Source organism: Nicotiana sylvestris, chromosome 12, assembly GCF_000393655.2.
Source record: "Nicotiana sylvestris chromosome 12, ASM39365v2, whole genome shotgun sequence".
NCBI classification, from domain to species: Eukaryota; Viridiplantae; Streptophyta; class Magnoliopsida; order Solanales; family Solanaceae; genus Nicotiana; species Nicotiana sylvestris.
Genome location: NC_091068.1, coordinates 10,388,973 through 10,397,223, shown reverse-complemented (window position 1 = coordinate 10,397,223; position 8,251 = coordinate 10,388,973).

Below are 8,251 nucleotides of genomic sequence, written 5' to 3'. Positions count from 1 at the left end.
AACTTTCAGGAAGATTAGCAAAATGGGCTATAGAACTAAGTGAATATGAAGTTGTTTATCAACCCAGGACCGCTATAAAATCTCAAGTACTAGCTAATTTCGTGGCTGAATTTAGCCAGGGGATGCATTTAGAAGCAGAAAAAGAATTACTAGTTTTTAATGGTGCAAACCCTGGGACTTGGGTTTTATTCACTGACGGTTCATCTAATGTAAAAGGGGCAGTCCTAGGAATAGTCCTTGTACCACCTGCGGGTGAGACTATAAGACAGGCTATAAATGTCATTCTATAACTAACAATGAAGCAGAGTATGAGGCTGTAATTGCAGGTTTAGAATTGGCGCGAGAACTCGGCATAACACAGATTATAATCAAGAGTGATTCTCAACTCGTGGTCAATCAAATGCTGGGGACTTATACAGCCAGAGAGACGCGAATGCAAGAGTATCTCGCAAAGGTACGGAAGTTAATAAAACAATTCCAAACTTGGAAAGTAGTGCAGATCCCAAGAGATGAGAATGTAGAGGCAGATGCTTTAGCAAATCTCGCATCTGCAGCGGACGTAGCAAACGATACAAATGCTTCAGTCATACATTTATTTCATTCCATTCTCGAATCTGATAAAAACGAGGTAAATTTTAATCATTTAACATGGGATTGGAGAAATGAAATTGTTGCCTTTTTACAGCACGGTACCATGCCTAATGATAAAGGAAAGGCTCACGCGCTTCGCAAAAAAGCTGCTCGATATTGTTTATATCAAGGAAATCTTTATCGAAAGATATTCGGTGGACCACTAGCAAGGTGCCTCGGACCCTCTCAAACAGAATATGTGATGAGAGAAGTGCACGAAGGACATTGTGGGAATCACGCAGGGGGACGGTCACTGGTAAGAACATTAATTCGCACAGGATATTATTGGCCTAAGATGGAAGAAGAAGCAACCAGTTTCGTGTCCAAATGTGATAAATGTCAAAGGTACGACAACAATATGCACAGACCAGCTGAGTTACTACATCCTGTTATAGCCCCGTGGCCCTTTATGAAATGGGGAATGGATATCGTAGGTCCACTTCCACAAGCAAAAGGTCAGGTAAAGTTTCTACTTGTACTTACAGATTATTTCACTAAATGGGTAGAAGCAGGGGCATTTAAACAGGTACGAGAGAAGGAAGTTAAAGACTTCATATCGCGAAATATAATATGCCGCTTTGGAGCACCAAAGGAGATCGTGTGTGACAATGGACCACAATTCATTGGAGCTCAAATCATAAAATTTCTTCGAAGTTGGCAGATCAAAAGGATAACATCTACGTCATACCATCCAGTAGGTAATGGACAAGCGGAGTCTACTAACAAAGTCATTATCAACAACTTGAAGAAAAAGTTACAGGATTCAAAAGGTAATTGGCCTGAGGTGTTACCTGGAGTATTATGGGCTTATCGTACAACGACCAAAACAGGCACTGGAGAAACACCATTTTCAATGGTTTATGGTGCGGAAGCCTTAATTCCAGTTGAAATAGGTGAGCCAAGCACACGGTACGATCAGGCAACGGAGGAATCTAATGATGAAGAGATGCGGGTCAACCTTGATTTACTTGAAGGAAGAAGAGAAGCTGTATTGATAAGGATGGCAGCACAAAAGCAAGTAATTGAACGATATTACAATAGGAAAGCACGCCTCAGATTTTTCAAAATTGGGGACTTCGTGGTTAAAAAGGTGTTCCAATCTGCAAATGCTGCTAACTCAGGAAAGCTAAGTCCAACATGGGAAGGACCGTACAAAGTCCGTGACATTGCGGGAAAAGGAGTATACCAGTTGGAGACAATGGACGGCAAAGTTTTACCCTCACATTGGAATGTCGTCCACATAAAAAGATATTACTTTTGAGAAAGTACCTACGGTTAGGTATCACCATGTTAAAATTTCTCTCTTAGATTATTAATATTTTACTAACGATTTTAGATGCAAGGCAAAACACCCTAACTCGTGCCAAATGATGAGTCACAACCTGCAAGGCAAAATGGAGTATTCTTAAATTCCCAGCCCAGGGTTACAATTAATCTGATGGAAATACACACGAGTTAGGCAGTCTTCATCTATAATCGCACCTTCGAGTCCCGTATATCTTTCTGTTTCAGGAAAAGGGCCAAAGTAAAAGAAATAAACAAGTGCTCGAGGCTTCATACTTCACCGCTCAAACACTTGGGGGACTACATATTGTACACAGATACATGTAGAATTGCAGATACGAATATCGAACAAAAGTCGGCCATAAAGAGACAAGTGTTGAGTAAAAGTTACGAAGTCTTCAGCATTTATGAGAATAACAGAGTCATCTCTCAAAACTCATAAACAAAGTCACCTCTCAAACTCTTCTTAATATATAAAGATAGGGTCATGACTATGTACTGAAACAGGTTATAAAGAAAAACCTTGTTTATTCTATGTTATGTACAAATCTGTTACAAGAAAAACAGTTACGAGAAAGTTGAAGATGTATTGTAATACATGTAATAGTCAAACACTTGTTAAAGTTTATGAATAAAAACTTGCCAAAGTTGTTTCATTCAAAACGTGTGTATTCCTATTTCTTTCATCGTATTATAATACCATTATGAAGTTGAGACGTCTTCTTCATTAAGTGTTGATAAAATAAAAGGGCCCTCTTTTATAAGCCTCATGTTGATAATCCATGAGAAGAACCATAAAGCATTTTAAAAGGATAAAAATGCTAAGCTATTCTATAAGTCCTAGATAAATGGGCAAGAATAAAATATACAGAAGTACTAACAAAAACTTCTTAATATAAAAGACCAAGTACGAACTTAGTCAGCAAAATATTTGTTTTTTACAAATGCCCCATTATGATAACTGGGGACTTCATCAAAAGATCCCTTAAAGTTGCCAAGGGATAACACCACCAAGTAATAAAAACAAAAACAGCAATTTCATTTTCAGCTAGTCACTGAAGGGTTTGGAACATCAGAAGTTTCACCCTCGGGAGCAGGAATTGCAACCCCAATTGCTGCAGTAGCCACTTCTTCATTCAAAAGCTCTTCCGTTCCAGGAGCTTCAAGTACAGGAGAAGGAGTATTAGTAGATTGTTGACTTTTCTTGATGGTATCTACGAATTTGGCCAGTTCAGACTGCAAGTCAAAGCCTTCCTGAGCAGCTTCCATCAAAGCATCACGACGAGATTTTAGGAAAGCCCAACTAACCTCTATGTTGAAGTTCTCCTCCAGAAGTCCATATTCCTTTTCCCACATAGCAAGATCATTTTTCAAGATTTGGTGCTCAGCTAAATGGGAATCAAGGGAAGCTTCAAGAGAGGCATGAGAACTCTTCAAAGCATGAATCTCGTCAGAGGAGGTCTGTAAGTCAGCTTGAGCTTGAGTCAAGCTTTGCACTAACTCTCCTGCATACTCTTCTTTCTTAGCCAAAAGTGCCTTAAGCTCCCTAACTTCTTCATTAGCCTTTGATATTTGTTCTGACAAAGAGCATTCCAAAAGCTCTTTGTCTCTTTTAAATTGGCTTGAAGAAGCCTTGGCAGTTGCCAGTTCATAAGTCAAACCACGGTTTTGCTGCTCCAGGAGCTTTTTATTTTCTTGCAACTCCTCTATGGTCCCTTGAGCATTCTCAAACTGTTCTTTCCAATTGGCTGCTTCAAGCTGGGCTCCCCTGGCTATTTCTTCGGCCTCGTGAACAGTTTTTTCAGACTCACGGGCTTTTCTTTCCAGAAGGGAAATTCTTCCCATTAATTCCGTACCAATGAGGTTAGCCTACAGAAACAACTCATAGAAATGAGGGATTGAAGATAATAAAAAAAACTTGTTGGTAAGAATAGGAAATATACCTTCAAAGTAGAATGAACTATGTCATTCATCAGAGTCAAGCAGCTATGGCTCTCCATCTTCTTCTTCTCAATATCTCCAATTAGGGGCTCGAGCCAAATATCGGCTCTACCAGTCTTTCTCAAGAGGCTATGGTTGGCAGGAACTTCAAGAGTAACACTTCCCATAGTCATACTTCCACTGCTAGAACCCGTCTCTGTATGATGAACAGAGGGAAGATGAGCAATGGAAGGAATGGAAGGAGAAGATGTAGAAATAGGAATGGAAGGAGAAGAAGTAGAAACCAGCGTGGGAACGAACATAGGAGCGGTAGAAACTGGCAAAAGAACGGAAGTCGTCAAAATAGGTAAAGAAATACTTACGGTTGGCAGTGGAATGAAGGAAATAGGAACGAATGAGGAAAGAGGAGCTTCATCAAAAACAGGGCCGAGCTCGCCACTCTCGAAACCACTATAAAAAAGATGCTGAATTGACTCATTATTATCTCTTGGTTCGGTGTCCTCGTCAGAATGAATCAAAACAGGCTCGGTGGTTGAGGTTCGAGCAGGAGTGTCTTCAATTTCATCATCAATGATTATTCGCCTCCTGACCCTTGGCCTGGTAATTAGGGAGGTACCCTCCTCTTCCTCAGAACTTTCTTTTATAGCTTTCCTTTTTGGCAGCAAGGCTCGAGCCTTATCCAAATCAAGAGCAGCATTAGCAGACATGCGAATGGCCAAAGCTACTTCAGCCGTCATTCCTCTAACGCCAAATCCTGATTAAAGGAAGGATATACATGATCAAAATTGAGGAAAAAATGCTTAACATGTGAAAGAAAAAAAACATATAAAAAGGGGCATACCATGTGTTTTCACCTTCCAGCCATGTAAGGAAGAAATCGATTTCCAAGTTCTTTGCTCCCTAGAAGCAATCTTCAAAATTGAGTCTACCCAACCACGGAAGTTGGGAATAGGTTCCACATCTCCCATGGTTGCTATAAAAAACCAAGAAGAGACGAGGTTAAAAACAAATTTCTTTTGAAATTCTCAAAAGTAGGTACGGTAAGTAAAAGGAAACCTACGTGCAAAATTCCACTTCTCAGGGAATGGAGTATTTGTTTCGCCAATCAAGTCCAACGTACGAACAGCAACGTAACGGATATACCATCCACGATCTTTGTCATCTTCAGGATTTACCAGAACTTTTTTGCTCCTTGCAGTTAAGGTAAAAACCCCATGGAGTATTAAGTTAGGGTGGTATAAATGGATGAGGTGAGAGAAGGTGAAATTGACATTGGCTTTAGAAGATAAGTATCTCAAACAAGCCACTGTTCTCCACACTTGGGGACCGATTTGGGCCAAACAAATTGTAAAGAAACGGCAAAAATCAAGAATAACTGAGTCAATCGGAGGATTAAAACCTAGAGTGAAGGGGTAAGTATAAACAAAAGAATACCCACTTCTAAAGGAGTAAATTCTCTGATTTTGGGAAGGAATTGACATTCGAAGACTATCCTTCAGGGTACAATCTCTTCTTATGGTGGGGATTGTAAGCTCGGTTACTATTGTAGGATAAGTATCGGCTTTTTCCAAATTTGCAATTTGCTTTTGAAGAGACGTTTTGTCACTTTCAAAAGAAAAATTGCTGGGAAATATCTCATCAACTAAGGGTTCTTGAGAAGAATCAAGAATTTCTCTACTTTTAGAAGAGGGGGCCTTTGGGATAGAACTCCTTGAAGAAGAACCAGAGGAGCCTCCTTGAGTAGATTCTAACCCTGTTCGAAGCCTACCTCCTCCGCCTCTTCTGTGTCTAACAGGGGCGTTGGGGAATTGGTCTAGAATCGGAACTTTTTTATGGTTAGGGTTTGAAGATGGCGTTGTTAGGAAGGATAAGTCGAAAGAAAGTAGAAATAAAGAAAAAAATATTTGCTGAAGATTTGTGAAGAAGACAAAGGAAGAAAAAGTTATGTATATAATGGGAACCGTCAAACTTAGAAGTGTAATGATGGAAAGCCTATAATAAAGGCAACTATCACTTCATGAATAGTGAGAATGAAGAAATCTTGAAAAAGGGTGTAAATAGCAGAATCAATCAGAAAATGACACATGGGCAGAACATTAAATGGAAAAGACGACTGAGGCGTTAATACTGTCATAAGCATTAATTGTGGCGAAAATTCCTTTTTTATGAAGATCCACTTCCCAATTATTTAATTGATATATAAATGGAAAGTGGGGGGACTATCTGTATTGGGAAAAAACTGAGTTTATATTAAAGATGACGTGGCATGACACGTGGTTTGGTTAATGGTCAAAGCGCAACAATTGACTAAGAGGCACGGATGGAGACAGCCACGGGAAGAGGAATTTAAATAGGCACGAGACGAAGTGCAGATACGAGTCTCGTACCAATTCAAGTCATTTAAAGCCAACGGATTAGAAGGCATTAAAGACAAAGATCTGATGACAGAAAGGAGTCCAAATTCATTATTAAATACCTGATACGTTAGAAAATTGGTATTTAATAGGAATGATTGTATAACGGCTTATTTAATATCATTTATTACTCATAATTATATCATTAAAGCTGAGGCTTCATTCTTTTACCTAGAATTACCTATAAAAGGAAGAAGTATCATCATTTGTAAGGACACGGAGTACTATTGGAAATTTATTGAAATACAAAACTATTTGCTGCTTTACCATCATTCTCCAAAGTATTTTATTTTCGTCTCCTGATTATCAGTAACCCGAATTTCTTTTTAGCTTTGACCAAAGACTCAGATTTTTGGTTAAACAATTATGACATTTTGTGCTAGCATAAATTGCTGTAAAAATCCATTGAGATTTGAATGGACGTACCTCAATAAGGGCATGGATTTCCTGACCTCTCCTAGTGAAGTGTTGGACAGTGACAATATTATGGTTGTAGAGGATGACCATGCCACCGGAATTCCCTTCTACTGGTACTTCAATTAGTTAAAAGAAATTGAACTTGTTGAGTAATGATCCATGCACCATCATCCTAGTTTCTAGAAGTGCAACCATGCATGGCATATGGGTGTCAATTAGATCCCTAAACTTTCTATGAAATTCATCACTATTTGCTTCCCTAACATTCTAGAAAATGATTGTGGTAGCCCTATTCATTTGTAGGGTTTGTTGTTGGTTGGAATTGGTTTCCATTTACATTGTGTTGTGGTTCCTCCTCCTTGATAGAACAAGTATCACTGCTTGATTTCCCACTATTGGATCTTGTGATAGTCGAATGTGCATTGAGCATTTGTACATTGTGCTGGGGCAACTAAAGATGTACTTTTTGCTCCAGAGATGTGGGAAGAGTAGTATTGTACTTCGTTTAGGCTTGAAAATTCTACACTCGGTTCCATACCTTGTTGTGGGGGTTCTTATTCTTCTTCCCCTACTAGATGTTGAACTGGATTCAAGTTTTGTCCCTGAACATTGTCTTGGAGATAAGGTTCCAAGTTGACTCGATTTTGTTTGGTGAATTGACTTTATCTAGATTTGCATGTTGGTTCCAGGGCAGGAAGATGAGATTGAGATTCAAGTTCTCGTTTGGTAGAAAGAAGGGAAGGTTCATTGGTAGGTTTATGTGTTGGTTTGGTATTTGTGGTAGGTTCCACTGCTCTTGCATGGCATGAATTAAAGTATGGTTCATGTTGGGTGTTAGGAGGTGGAGGATATTATTGATCCAAACTTAGTTTGTGTAGTTGTTCATGACAATGTGTATCCCTTCTGAGATTAGTTGGGCTAGGTAGCGTGTGTTTTGAATTATTATCACCATTTCTTACCCATTGATTTAGATATTGAAGGTTATGGCATGGCCCAATAGGCCCCCTTCTAGCCATGAGTTTGGTTGGTAGTTTTGTGGTTGAGAGGAGGACATCAAGAAGAGAGGTTGGTTGGGGAAGTGGGGTGGTAGTGGTGGTAAGTTGTCCATGTTTATGTTCCTTTGATGGTGAGGGACATGGACTAACCTGAACGGCCTCCTCCTTGCCGTGAATGGTAGTCTTGGCATCTTTCTCTTTAATGAAGATTTTTATAGTGTTGTTATCTTTAGTAGTAGTAGTATTAGAAGGTGGAGTTGTTGTAGGGTTAATAATTCCTATAGTAGTATCATTCTGCCCCGAGAGTGAATGGAGTGGCGTGTAGGTTTTAATAAGATTTTGGGGAGATTTGTTTGATACCACATGTTCTAAATTTTCTACCATTTGACAGTCATCTTTTACATGCAAGTACAAGTGTTTCTTGGACATATTAGGGTCGGGGGAGGGTGTAGTGTCAGTAGGTTGCCTATAGGTAGTTTGTGTATAAGAATTAACTAGTTTAATATTATTAGAAGAAATAGTGTAATTAAAACTTTTATCTTTGTTCGAAATTTGTTCCAATGATTGGGG